The sequence below is a fragment of the Electrophorus electricus genome, unplaced genomic scaffold, assembly GCF_041902795.1.
Source record: "Electrophorus electricus isolate QZ-2024a unplaced genomic scaffold, ASM4190279v1 Scaffold94, whole genome shotgun sequence".
In the NCBI taxonomy this organism is placed as follows: Eukaryota; Metazoa; Chordata; class Actinopteri; order Gymnotiformes; family Gymnotidae; genus Electrophorus; species Electrophorus electricus.
This window is the reverse complement of record NW_027658811.1, coordinates 198,443-212,413: the sequence shown is the minus strand read 5'-3', so window position 1 is coordinate 212,413 and position 13,971 is coordinate 198,443. Positions and strand designations below refer to the sequence as shown.

At 41.9% G+C, this 13,971-nt stretch overlaps 1 non-coding gene across 1 annotated transcript; it reads left to right on the top strand.

Annotated features, from left to right (window-relative positions):
* Nucleotides 1–10,685: 10,685 nt before the first annotated feature.
* trnai-aau (transfer RNA isoleucine (anticodon AAU)) lies at nt 10,686–10,759 on the top strand. The gene has a single exon. It is a non-coding gene; the product is annotated as a tRNA-Ile (tRNA).
* The last annotated feature ends 3,212 nt before the right edge of the window (nt 10,760–13,971 follow it).

Here is a 13,971-nt window from a genome sequence, read left to right as displayed (position 1 = left end):
GACCTCGGTCACAAAAGATGACCAGGCGCTCATTTATTTGTGACAGAAGAGAAGGGATGAGCGGAGAGACCCACCGGTGCACCCCTGCCTCCAGGAATTGCCCTGCTGAAGTCTGCAGAGGCTGGGTTGAAGCCTGGGTCTCTGGCGATAAGGCGAGGGCCCACCTGCTGCAGGGGCAGCTTGTTTTGTTTGATCTAGAAAAGAACAGAGTCAAGTCGAAGTCCATCAGCCCCTCTCCATGGAATGGTTTTAAAGCTCCCCTAAGGCCAATGTTTTAGCAGGCTTACCTTGTCCAGTACCACATCAGAGATGGGAGGAAGCCCCTCTGGCTTCTGCATGCAGGCAGGCATGAACTGGAAGGCCAACAGGAAGTCTCTATCATACTGCCTCTTCCCATCCTTCAGCTCTGGCTCTGCATGCAGAGAGGGGTACAGTGAGCACCTGGAGAGAGGAATCACCTCTCTGTCAGGACACTGGGCCTGCCCCACAGGAGTGTCCTCTTTTGGCTTCTTCCAGGTGTTGGATAAACTAATAGCTGTAAAACATAACAAATCGGTCTGGTGTCTTTTTAGTGTCCTAACATAGCATGTCATGCATGTGGTTATTTACCTTGACTCAAGCTTTGCCTAAGCTTGGACTGTAAGATGGACTCCACTTTATCCTCCAGCAAGACCTCTGGCTCCTTCCCAGTCTCTTTCAGCTCTGCCCCAGTGGAGGCTCCACAGGCCTGGACTGCCTCTATAACAGCCTGGCCTGGGAGAGTGAGGCCTGAAGGAGCAGCAGTGCTGGAAGGCAATGAGGGCGTCAGCGTGCCTGAGGCAACCGCCTCTCCGGCTGCTGGACTTGCAGCCTTCGCCGGACAGTGGGCCTCCAGGGCCAGGCTGACACTGACATTCCCCTGCTCTGCTACCTGGCTGTTCAGCTGCTGGGATTTGAGGTAGAAAATGCGAGGATAATGAGGGTGTGGACATAAAAACTAGCAAAAGACAGAAAAGATGGAGAGAGAGAGATAGAGAGAGAGAGAGAAAGAAAGAGAGAGAGAGAGAGAGAGATACTGCACACACATGCAGAAGAAGGGGAATGGCAATGAGGGTGGGGGGGTGAGCACAGCACAGCACAGCACAGCACAGCACAGCACAGCATAATTAGAGAAGTGAGTAGAGAAAGAGACAAAGAGAGAGAGAGGAAATGAGAAAGCACAAGAGGGCAAAAGATCCAGCCGCAAAGGCACAAAATGTGTGTGTGTGTGGAGGAGGGGGGGGGGGGGTGAAGACACAAAGACAGCAAGAGATAGCAGACAAGCATGGGGTGCTTAAATAAATGGGCAGGAGAAATAGAGAAAGAGAGGAAAGAGGAACACTGTTAACATTTAGGGAAAGAGGACACAAAGTAAGTGCAACAGCGCAGTAGTGAGTGTTCCCTTTACAGAGAGGCCTTTCCTCAGAGGAGCTGAGGTGCTCAGGGTTTGGCTGAATCCTTCTTACAGGGCCTTTACGTGGGCTGTCTGTGTAGAGGGAACACGAGGGAAGATCAGGAGGATTCGAGTGGCTGTGAGGGAGAACTAAGATGGAGGCAGACGAAAGAATAGGCACGGCAAGTCGGAACATCAAAACACATCTGAGAAGCCTTCTTAAATCAGAACAGCCACAATCACACAAGCTACTGGAACCAGTCAAATATGACGGAGGAGGGTCAACGGTGTGACCGAATCACTGAAGAAGGAAGAGAGAATGGCCGGAAATCAAACTACACCATCAGATTTTGTTGCTGATTGTATGATGCTTTTAATAGGACAAGACAATGAAAGCCAGCCAAACAACCAAACAATCAACTCAGAGCTCATTATGAGGGAGGACTAGATGAGAGAGTACTTTGACCTGTGGAGTGGATCACGCGAAGCAGCGGCCTGCAGCCGATCAGGGGCTCGGGCTGCGGGACTGAATGGCTTACCTGTGGAGCAGTAGGGGTAGTGCAGGGACGTCCCACTGGTGGGCTTGTGCTCTGGCTAATGCCTACTCCTGACATGATCTCCTCTGTGATATCCTTGCCATCCTGGTTAGGGTCTCGGATACGGATCTTAGCGAACAGCAAGTTATTGCATCTATTAAGTCAATCTACAATTAAATTAATTTCACCTCTGAGGCATGGGGAATACTCACTGTTTTCTTTACCCTCTTAGTGGGTGGAGGCTGCTGAGCTGTATGCACTATTATAGATGGAGATTTGGTGTATATGGTCTGACCAGGATAGTATGAAGGCCCTGCCACTAGTGGTGACCAAAAAAAAGCACTGGTTTCAGTTAGAGAGCAAAAGAAAAACCAGTTTCAGCCAGCGGGAATACCCAGAAGAAAGGTCTCTTTATCGGTGAGAGCACGCATGTGTGTTTCCCAGGTGGGGGTAGAGAAAGGGAAGTCCAAACTCACCATATGCTAGTGGGCAGTCTGCAGGAAAGAGCCCAGGGTAGAATGTACTGGGTCCTGTGGGCTGGACGGAGTACTGCTGGGGATGTCCCACGTAGGGAAGGCCACTGTGGTGATACTGAGAATGAAACAGAACAGCAGAAGTAAAGGGCCTAGCACCAGACATGGCCATTCATATAGGACACTCCTAAAAGAGATATTCGAAGCAGTAAACAAACAAAAAATACAAAAACATTTAGTTTTTACACTGAAAAAAAACTAAACTAGAACTTCTCATTTCTGCTTCCAAGATAAAACATATTTTTATCTACACATTTTAGGAGCAGTTTATTTATTGCTGGCCAACCTGTTTATAGACAGATTTTCAACCCATTTGCTACACTGTGTACATATTTGCACAGGCGCTTTTCTCTGCTCTGGGTACCTGAGGCACGTAGTACTGGAGTACGTAGTACTGGCCGGTCTGGGATGAGGTGAAGGGCATGGGTGTCAGGAACATCATGATGGGCTGGCTGGACACGGGTCGAAAGGAAGCGCTGTTACTTGGAACGGCAGGCTGGGCTGTCTGCATCTGAGGGATCTGGAAAAGCTGGGAGAGGAGAGGAGTGGAGAGTGAGGGTCACAGAGCAGCGTGGCGTATGCCGCAGCAGCCGGCTCAGACGCTCGGAGTGAAGACTTTAGTCAAGAGTTGAGTCGTGGACTCTACAGCAGTTGTACTGGGAATGTTGAGGAGATATATACATAAAAAAAAAAAGTTTAAAATTTTCAAGGGATTTTGAATGTCCTATTATGCTAGGCATGCAAGATACAAAAAGAAAATCTTTCAAGAGTCTGTTTCACATGCATGGCACTAATACAAGGGTGAATGAACTAGCATGAAAAATTAAACAATTACAATGATGGATGCAGCTAATTAGCCATTATTGCAGGAGAGAGGATATATATGTAAAAGACAACTAATCTTGAATGTAAATTTGTACTGATAACCTGAGTCTATCAAAGCCAATGCTGACAAAATATGACATGAGCTAGAATTCAGAATGTGACAAACCCCCATCCCAGTTGGCTTTGATGCTCAGAATGGGAACATAGTGAGGGAATTCCTTCTACATGAGAAACGGTAAAATGAGCCTAAGAGGTGATTCTCACATACTGTCTCCCACCGAGCTGTTGCCATCTTAACATTTTCTGGACATAAAATCCTCCCTCCAGCAGTTATGCATGCAGGCAGAAATGAACCTTTGTATGGGCTCCTGGGTAATGGAGCAGCCATACCATGTCCAAAACAGATTATTAAAAAGCACTGGAGTCCAAAGGAAATAAAAAGAAACAGACTAAAAAAGACTAAACATAAAAGACTAAACATAGGTGCTGGCATCCTCCGAACTGGGGAGCAGAGTGGAGCGCAGGTGCACCACTGAGCTACTGGAATGTCTTTCAATGCATTTTTTGAAGACTGCAAAATTACCTGAATGGATCTCAATCCTCCCTTGAATATTGAAGCAGGAACGAGAGAGAAGCTAGTGGAAGAACGCACTAATGGGTGTAAAGGGTCAGAGAGACTGTAACACACTCAGATACACTGGCACACACAATTTAAACAAATCTTTAAACAAATTTAAACCAAAACAAGTTTGTTTGTTTTTTTTAAATGACGGAATTGAACACTGTTGTTACAGTGGAATTGTGAGGTCAGAGGCAGAGCAAATGTGTTCCACTAACCTTCCTGGCCCTTTAAGTGCACTACTGCAGATAGACTGAAAACAAATTTCACCTAAATAAAATCACACTGCAACACTGAAAACATAAACACAGACAAGCACTGAATGAGTGGTAAAGGGCATTAAAGCCTAAGTATTACATGGAGATCACCGCTCACATTTTCAATTCTTTCCTTTGACAAAACAACTCACATCAACAGCCAAGGCACTGCACTGCCTTTCTAAAAGGAGATGGCAGATGGCACTATCAATTAGCTTCACTCAAAAATGGGAGAAAACAAGGAATGCGGCATGTTATGCGCTCGTGCACATAGTTCGGTCACACGTCTCTGCTATGGTCTTCCAACGTACACTGCCCTTGATATGAGGCAATATGGCCACCTACTGTAAGCTCAACCTTGGGTCACGATATCATGCAGAGCCTTCATAATACCCTATGCTTCTGTGCATGTGCTAGTCGGATTCAAGCTCAAATATCGTCTCTCTCAGCTAGCACAGCCCGGCCTCATCTGTCTACAAAACTTCCAAGAGGTCTCCGGTACACTAGACAAATGTTGCTGTTTTGTATTCACAGAGAACATTTATCCAAGTATGTGTACAGGTCAAAAAGTTGGGATGCGGCTGGGAGACAGGAATCCATCTGCCTCTGAGATTGATGTGTGAGTTGGGGAGGGGAGTGCAGTGGCTAGAACACTAAACTTGGCGAGGTTTTACCACAGGCACACAGAGGAGCATGCAGCATACAGTGGGAGGTGCTGCGCTGCGGCGGCGGACATTAGCTGCTGGTGGGCAGGATGAGAGAGCAAACTGGGGGTGGAGGAGGGTGGGGGGAGCCAGGCAGAGACTGTGGGGGCAGGATGCGTGCAGACGCATGTCACATGCTGCAGGAATCTGGACCATGTTGCTGACAAGTTCATTGAATGTTTTGAAGCCAACTACAGCACATGCATGTCTGTGTTGTATCTGGGCTTGGTGGATTAGGGTCAAGGAAGACTTATTTTTAGCTGAAGATGTCTTTCAATAGCAACACACTTAACTGCAGATAACCATATTTACTGCTAAACTTTGGCTGACATCTCAAGTGAGGCGCACTTCATACAGAATGAATACAAGAGTTAATTTACTGTCTTGTGCAGTTCAATATAACAAGCTCATGGTTCATTGCAGGTGGAGCCACCGTCCTTGTTGATTGAAAACCTTAAGAAGCAGAAGCAACAGTCCTATTCCAAGCTAGAGAAAAAAGGCACAGGACTCTCACACAGCAGACTCTGAAATGGGGGATCTCTCACATTAAGGTATGGCTATGCAGCCTTGAATTTTTATCTCCAGACATTCTTGTGTGGTTCCTAGATTTTTCCCACTTTCCAGTCCTTTTCTCAAGTACACTTTAAATAGAAAATAAAGTAATTAATTGAAGGGAATAGCCGGTGCCATCTTTATTCTGAGCTCAATGTTGCATACAGACGAGGTATTGACCACAGAATGTCTAACAGTCTCAGGTGGGTTCAATATTTATACATTTTCATCAAGTTACAAAACCATTTTTTATTAAAATTGTATCTTTAGGTGGTATCCTGGCCTCAATCCTGGACTTGCCACAGAGGCCATATTTGGTCATTCTCACTTCCTGCTTACTTCTGAAGCCTAATTTGGTCTTTTACAATTCCTGCCATCATATTATTTACATTAATAATTTCATTTTATTACCTCACTTGAGTACACCTCTGGCTGGATATTGAACCACTTGGTTGTAATCCTAAATGAATCATGAATGATACAATCAAAGGATCACTGCTTGAAGCCAAGCAAAAAAGTTTGATTTTTCACATTCACAGACATGAAGAACCAGCAGGACGAATCAAGACTCATGTGAACTGTGTGGGAAAGTAGACTTTGCACATACTGTAGAACAAAACCGCTTTGATGAAGTTGTAAGCAAAGAGCTATTAAGAACATAAGCCTGTGTAAATCCTGATAAGCAATTGTAGTTCAGAAGTGTTTGAATATGTGTATTGTTTGTTTGTATTTTCACAGGCCAAAAACAAGTACTGATTAGCAAGATTTACTACCTCCCAGTACACCATTTCTTTTTACTGCCTGAGTAGATGTTGATGGAAGTCAAAAGGGCAACAGAAGCAACAGCCATCTGGTGGTTGCTTCCAGACTACCAGATCAGCTTGATATTCTCTATTGCCTCTCTCTGGCAGAATACCCACCAGGTCATTCCACATTTGCAGTTTTGGTGATGCTCTTTGCTTTGGCTTCAGTGTCATTTTGGTGGGCTTCTTTGGGTGGGATGATTCCCCCGCTGAGAGTGTGCGGGCTGTTGTGGAGAGAGGATGTGTCTCCAGAGTCACATCCAGACCCACATATGGCCACCGCAACCAGAAAAGCACAGGCGAGGAAGGCAAGGCTTCTGAGAGCTACCAGCCAAGCAGGTGTGGACAGAAAAGAGGTGCTCTGTAGCAAAGAGAAAGGAAGCTGATTGCTTGGTATGTAAAAGGACAGAAACCTGGAAGCTGGTGTGGATAGTATGAAACCCACCAAAAATGAAAACAACAGCTTCATTTGGAAAGAAAACAAAACAAAAAAAAACCAAAAAAACCCACAAAATGCAGCAAGAGAGAACAGGTCTTTGCTTATCTTAGATAAATCAATGTTTGAAATAATCAATGCTTTAAAAAGCATGGTAGCCAGGAACAAAAAAGTAACCAAAAGTATTCAAGTATCCATTTTTTTATATCAATTTTTATCTCTGACAAGGAAGATGTGGAGGGGAACCTGGGAGCCTGTTGGACAGGGTAATGAACTGGATTGCAGGCTCAAACACTGTATGCACTTATATGCACTTGAAGGACAGTGTTCACTACCAGTTCCGTGTACGCCTTTTTTTCTATCGTCACTTTGCATCAACTGGGAAGGAGCAACTGTCATTCACACCCAACAGGAATGCAGCTAGATGTGATCTTGAGAATTCTTGGCTATAGAATCGCCAAAAACTATCTTAAGCACTTTAGCACCATTCTAAGACAACCATTGACAATAATTACTCACCTTAATGAATTCTTTGTCTGCATCTTGGCTGCATCTGAGCTGGTGGTTGAAAAGCAGGGCCCGCAGCTGTCGGTTCTGGTGCTGGATGTCATACTGCTTAGCTGTCTGACAGGCCCGCACAACTCGTAGGTCTGTTCAAGGTGGCACTTGTACACCTCAATTTCCATCGTAATTGTCCTGTACAACCATTAAAAAATTTGACAGAAGTTAAAAAACAGCAGAACGGTTTGTTACAACTGGAAAAAAATAAATAAGAAAATATTGTTTGTTGTTGTACATGAAAGTCAGAGAGCCATGAGGATAAGCCCTCTTGTCCAAAGTTCTGATCAGCAGTTATGACCTCCTAACACTGCAATCAAAATGCACAGGCAAAAGATGCGTTACTGAAAAAACACTCTGCAGATCTGGATTTCATGTCACCACAGTCAAAGTTGAAGGCTTTGTTCGGTGAAAAGAAAACAAATATATCAAAGTTGACGTTATACTCAGTAAGAACTCAGTACAGTAAGAAACTGCAAAATACTCAGAAAACTCTGTGCATGAGTCAGTGGCTCAATAGTCCAACTAAAATCAGCCAGGACCACAGTTTAGTTGGGTTAAACATGAGTCAACTAAATCCTTAGTCAGAGAATGATATTCTGTCTTTGCTGCTTACATGATCAGCTTCTTTCAAATAGCCATGTAAACTTAGTTATTTAGGAATAATATCAAACTACATGTGGGCCATCAGATCCTGTTTGCCCTTGAAGACCCACTCACAATCTTTGCCCAAGTCCAGCACTGGACATGCATTACCTTGCACAGTTTCACAGCTCTGGCACTGCAATCAACAATGCATACGTCTTAACTAAGAAGGCAACAGTTCAAATGGAAAACCTACTTCCTCTCTGGGAGTGAAGGAAGCCAGCTGCTTGATCTTCAGTGTCTGGTTGAGTCTTGGATGCATCAAGCACAGGGACACCAGCTGATACCCCATGGTTGAGGTGCTCCATATATTGTGCAAGGATCGGTTCGTTATAATCACCATTCTGCATTTTTTAACAGCAGCAACAGCATAAAATGGTTCAGGTAAGGGTGCATCATTGGAAGACTTTCACTAAAATATGTCCTCACCATGTCTCAAATACAGCAATACCTCTTAGAAGCCATTGTACTGCACACAGAATGGACAGTCTCAGCAGTTTCTGTTCTCATATGGAACCTCAGTGTTTTGATTACAGAACCAGCAATTCACAATGACATGAACTGGTTTCTTCCCATTGAATAGGGAGTTTATATATATAACTGAATTTGATCAAACTATAGCAATGATTGTGAGCAAGGAGCTTTCATTTTACAGCCTAAAAATGAAAGTGGCAAATAAATGTATGTTACAAATAAACCAAACTTGAAACGTTATATGAATAGCTTCATGTTGAATATACACAGTTAATCAGTCATTACAAACTACATTCTATTAATACAGAATGTTTATGAAAGTTAATTTAATCTAATTAACAATAAATGAACAGTCGAATATTGTAGTTCAAACAGTCCGATAGCTGTAGTAATGGCTTAACTCATTTTGCTTATTTAGAGAGAACGATACATTTGAAAACCCACAGGTTTGTGAATTTGGGTCTCTAAATCATACAAAAGTAGGTTTTCTATTGCTGAACAGTTAGCTAGCTAACAAACTACCAGCACCTAAACGATCAAAGTTGAAAGCTGAACAATGAAATGGTTCCACAAGGAATGGTTTATAGCCCCGAGTTTCACACTCGCTGACCTCAACTGTTAGCTAGCTAACTAGCGTATCGCTGTGATAAAGCGATACAATCTTTAGCAATGAGGACATGAAAAAAGTATCCTTTACAATTTTCACAATATTGTGAAATTTAATTTGCTGGCATTGGAGGTTATTAAATATTCACAATATCAATAATAATTCCTTGGCTCACAGAATCAGACATTACATTTTTGCTGTTATGGCAGCTGTTATAAAGATCATATTTATACAGAACCCTGTTCAGTTAGTGCTAGTATTGAGGAACCATTGCATAACTAATAGCGGTACAGAGACAGAAACATCATGTGTTCAGATGAATAACTGGATGTGTGTGAGACAGTCTGTGAGAGGTTTGCATTTGTGTGTTGCATGACTATGAGTGGGAAAACCATATAAAGGTAAAAACATTACCTCTGCAACAAGGATCTCTTCTATTTGAAGGAAAGGTTTAAGTTAGACACAGTCTCAACAGAGTAAGTTAAATCTGTCTGTGTTAAGACCAGTTGACATATCAGTGGTTTATCACTGATTATGTCTGCCACTGAGATACCACAAATTAAGCTTTCCAGATTCCAAGACATACAGTTGTGCAGTGTGAGCCATACATCAATTTGAAAACTTCAAAAGTCACGTAATGTGTGCATGGCATAAGCGTATTAGCAGGTCCCGAAAACATTTGCTATCAGAAAGGATTTCATCATAGAAAAAAAACTACAAATTCTAGACTTGAGAATGTGAGCATCAATCCCACTAACACTCACATACTAAAAGAGCACTCTACCACTTGACCTAGTTCTCCTAGAGTGGGACTTGTTTGCAGATCGGACAAAAGCTGAAGACACAGTGGAATGGCAATTCTCTAGGAGATCATACCAAATCCTGCATCCACCCTAAATATTTCATCTAGCTGTGAAGTCAAAAAAGCTTATTCCTGAAATGACAGGAATAGTTCTTGCAGATTCTGATATGCTATGCAAACACTATAAAATGTGAGCTATGTTAGATCTGGCAGCCATTGGCTCTAACTGTCTCTTTTTATTGAGTTAAGCAATGCTTACAGAATAACTTTCTATGGCTTCAAATACTTCCAAGAATTAAACCTTGCAGAGCTCTGTAGCTAGACACATTGTCTCTGTAGGTTTGACATGTTCATTTGACAAACTAGCTAAAATAGCATCTTTTGGTTTGAATAAATTGCCCCTTAGACCCAGACAAAAAATTGCTCAAAATCTTTCTGCTTATTCATGCAGCAATGACACAGATTTCCAAAGAAAGAGGACGTATGGTTAAAGCTAGAAAAAAATGCCTACTCTGTGCTCAGGCAGAAAATCTGATATTTTAAATATGTCCCTAAAAGGTTTATATTCCTTGGCTCACAGAATCAGACATTACATTTTTGTTGTTATGGCAGATTTCATGGTGTAATAGACAGCACTATGTAACTCGCAGCAATAAAGCTCAGTGGACTTTGCAATTGATGATTTCGTCACTGTGTACAACTGCACTGAATTGCTCTTTAACAAAAGCTTCTCCACATTTGCTTTTGAAGTTTAATTCAAAAGTTGGCTACAGAATAACCATTTGTCAGAGGGAACAATAAGTGTCAACTTTCACCTATGCTCGGTCGAAAAAGTGGCCGTAATCTCGTTGACACCAAGTCTACAATTTCATGGAAAGGTTCCCTTCAGTGCTGCACCAAAAACTGCGAAATGAACGGAGAAAGGCCGATTAGCTCAGTTGGTCAGAGCGTGGTGCTAATAACGCGAAGGTCATGGGTTCGATCCCCATATGGGCCATGTGGGTTTTGTTTGATGAATGACCCCTTGTCAACAAACCACCTGTTTGAACTTGTGTTGCTTATAACATTGCTTGTAAATCACAATCTGCTAAGACATGTTCCAAGTACATGAGAGTGTGTTCTTGATTACAAAACTTTGCCCATGGATTTGTGCTTGTTTACAAATCTTGGACAATGCAGAGAAAAGTATGAAATCAGAGGGACTCTGGCATTAGTGTAAGGCTCTCGATCGCTGTGTGAATAGGTCAAAGAAGCAATTCCAGAGGCATGCAGACAACCTGCATCCTCCCCATCAAATTATAGCCAGTTAGGTGTCTGGCAGTGCCAGGGAGTTCAAATCCTTTAGTCTGAAATGTGTTGGGATATGATTATGCCTGCCACTGAGGTCTGACAGCTCCACAGTTGCCTTTTGAAAAGAATACAGTATAGACCGGCACCCACATACATTACTGTACACATCAGAGATCAGCGCAGGAATATCAGTTTGTAAACCCGCCAAATCTGCCCCCACAGGCTCCCTGAGTTCTACTAATCGCTCCAACACCTTGTTTCAACCTCAGTTTCTTTTTTTTTGAAGCGCATGAGGCAGCTTCAGCTATTTCCACAGGCAATCATATTAGATGTGCCATCAGTAACCAGACATGTGACTTTATTTTATTCCCCATTCTTCCATAAGAGAGGATTTCACACAGGCCAAATTTTCAGCCGTATGCGCCTGCAGGAATTTCACAACACCAAGTAGTGTAGACTTCAGAAATGTGTTGTCATCTATAAAATGGCAGGTCACAGCCAAGAAGGCATCCACATTAAGAGATGTCCACATATCTGCTGACAAACTCATTGCAGGAATTTTCTGGACCTCAGCTTTGGCCTTCTCTTTCTCTTATTGGCATTTGGCCTCAACCATGGCCTTTACAGTCTAAAGGGAAGGAAGAAAATAATTATATATATTTTTAATACTACTCTCATAATGTATCCATGTCACCACACATACCTTCCTAGTTAGGAGAATATAAGTTGAATCCAATTTTGCTACCAAGTCCCTGAAGCTTTTATCCTCAACTATGCTAAATGGCTGTGTGTCTCTAACTATCATGGGGACCAAAGCCTCATCCAGGTCTTCCTTTCTGGTCACTGCTTTGTAAAGATTAGATTATACTTTGTCACCAAAAAATATAGTACTCACCAATGAAATTCACTTTATAATCCAATCCAAACTGCAAATAACATGTAAGGTGCAGAGAATAATGCAATATATATATATATATATATATATATATATATATATATATATATATATATATATATATATATATATATATATATATATATGTATATAGAGTATATACACATTTTATATACATGTGCATAATAACGTTAACACCTTGTGACAACTGATAAATAAGCCAAATGACATTGGCAAGGGTGACAGTAGGAAAAACTCACTGGAATGGTGGAAGGGACTTGGAAGGTGTCAGACTCAAAAGGGAACTCATCCTCCTTCGGTTAACCCTGGATAAACCTGGGCAAAGATGAGTTGGGTAGAGGATGGCTGACAAATTGTAAGCATGAAAGATACACTACAGCATTCCTACACAAAGACATCATAGGAGATAGAAACAGAGCACAGTTCACCTGGATAGAACACCTGGGTAGAAATACAGTAACTCATTATTATAACAGTACAAAGAAATGAAATGTGGATCATCCAGGTGAGGTTCATCTGCTAATCTGCACATAAATATTGTTTGTGACAGTGCAGAATGTTGCAGGTAAATGGAGGGCAAGGTGCTGTCATTTTAAGCATTTTAAGGCAGGTCCAGGAAGGAGAAACCCCAGCAGGTAGGAAAAGTTAGTGGGGAGCACAGATAGCACAGCACTCCAGAATCATGTACTGGAGCATGGTGTGTCCACTGGGAGGAGGTGGGGTGGTTGGAAGAGCATAAAAGACTGTTGTTACTGCAAAGATTCATTTAGACCTTTCATTTGGACTGTTATTCTTTTTTTAGGGGGCGGGGGGGGGGCATGTATTTAATGAAATAATAACGAAAAATTAATAGATGAATTCATACCAACTCAAATTTGCTGGTAAAGAAATCATTTGTAAGGTAAAAGTTATTTTAAGAGTGATGTTAAGGAATTTTTTTAAATGTTAATTATAATTTCATTAGAATAATTCTAACATCTACGGGATGATCTGAGGGTTAAAGAAAAAAGAGGTGGACCTTATGGGCAATAAAGCAAAAGTCGTTATTGTAGTACAAGACCCTTTGTTCTAGCTAAGTGATCTGCTGCATCTCAGTTTGAGTCATGTAGAATTCTAAAGACAGAAAGTCTTTATTCTGGCATAAAATAAAACTGAAGGGGGAAACATACTTTGAGTTAGTACCAGTAGTTATTGATTGTACACAAAGTCCAGTATGCATCCAAATGTAATCAAGAGATATCTGTTGGAGCTGAACATCTCCAACTCGTACAATGCAATGTTTCTTCTTTGTGTCAAATGAACTTAACAATTCAAACATCCATAACTGGCCGTGTTTCTTGCCAACATACTGGTGTTTGGACTTATGGGATTACATGTCTGTTGCCTTCAATAGCTTAGTTGGTAGAGTGGAGGACTGTAGAATTTAAAACTGTTATCCTTAGTCTGTCAGTTAAAATCTGACTCAAAGGAAGTTTGTTTTTTCACATACAAGCTTCTTTTTTAAGTGAGCAAAAAGAGCGTCCCCTGACCAGGAATCAAGCCCAAGTTGCAGTGGTGAAAGTGTTGAATCCTAGCCACTCACCCACCAGCAATAAAGCTCAGATGCTTCTGACAAACATTTTTCAAACTCTGTATTCCTAGTATACTGACGATGTTTGTATGCATACTGGACTTGGTATGCATGAGCATTAGGAGGTCATAAAGAGAGGTATTCATATTTCTTTTTATTCCACATAAAAATTAAGTTTGAAAGAGAATCCTAGCCACTAGCTCACCAGGGATAAAGGTGACAGTTTCCTCTGACATGAACATGACCTACATTCATTGGTAACATTTTGATCGAAACCAGGCAAAAGTATTTAGTCACTAGCTGAAATAGCTCAGCTGGGTGAGTGTTAGATTGAATATCAAAAGACTCCTAGTTCAGTCCTGGGTTTTGGTAGCTGTGCAAGACCAAGCTCCTCATCAAACTGTCCTCTTTTTAAGAATATTTCATAAACTTT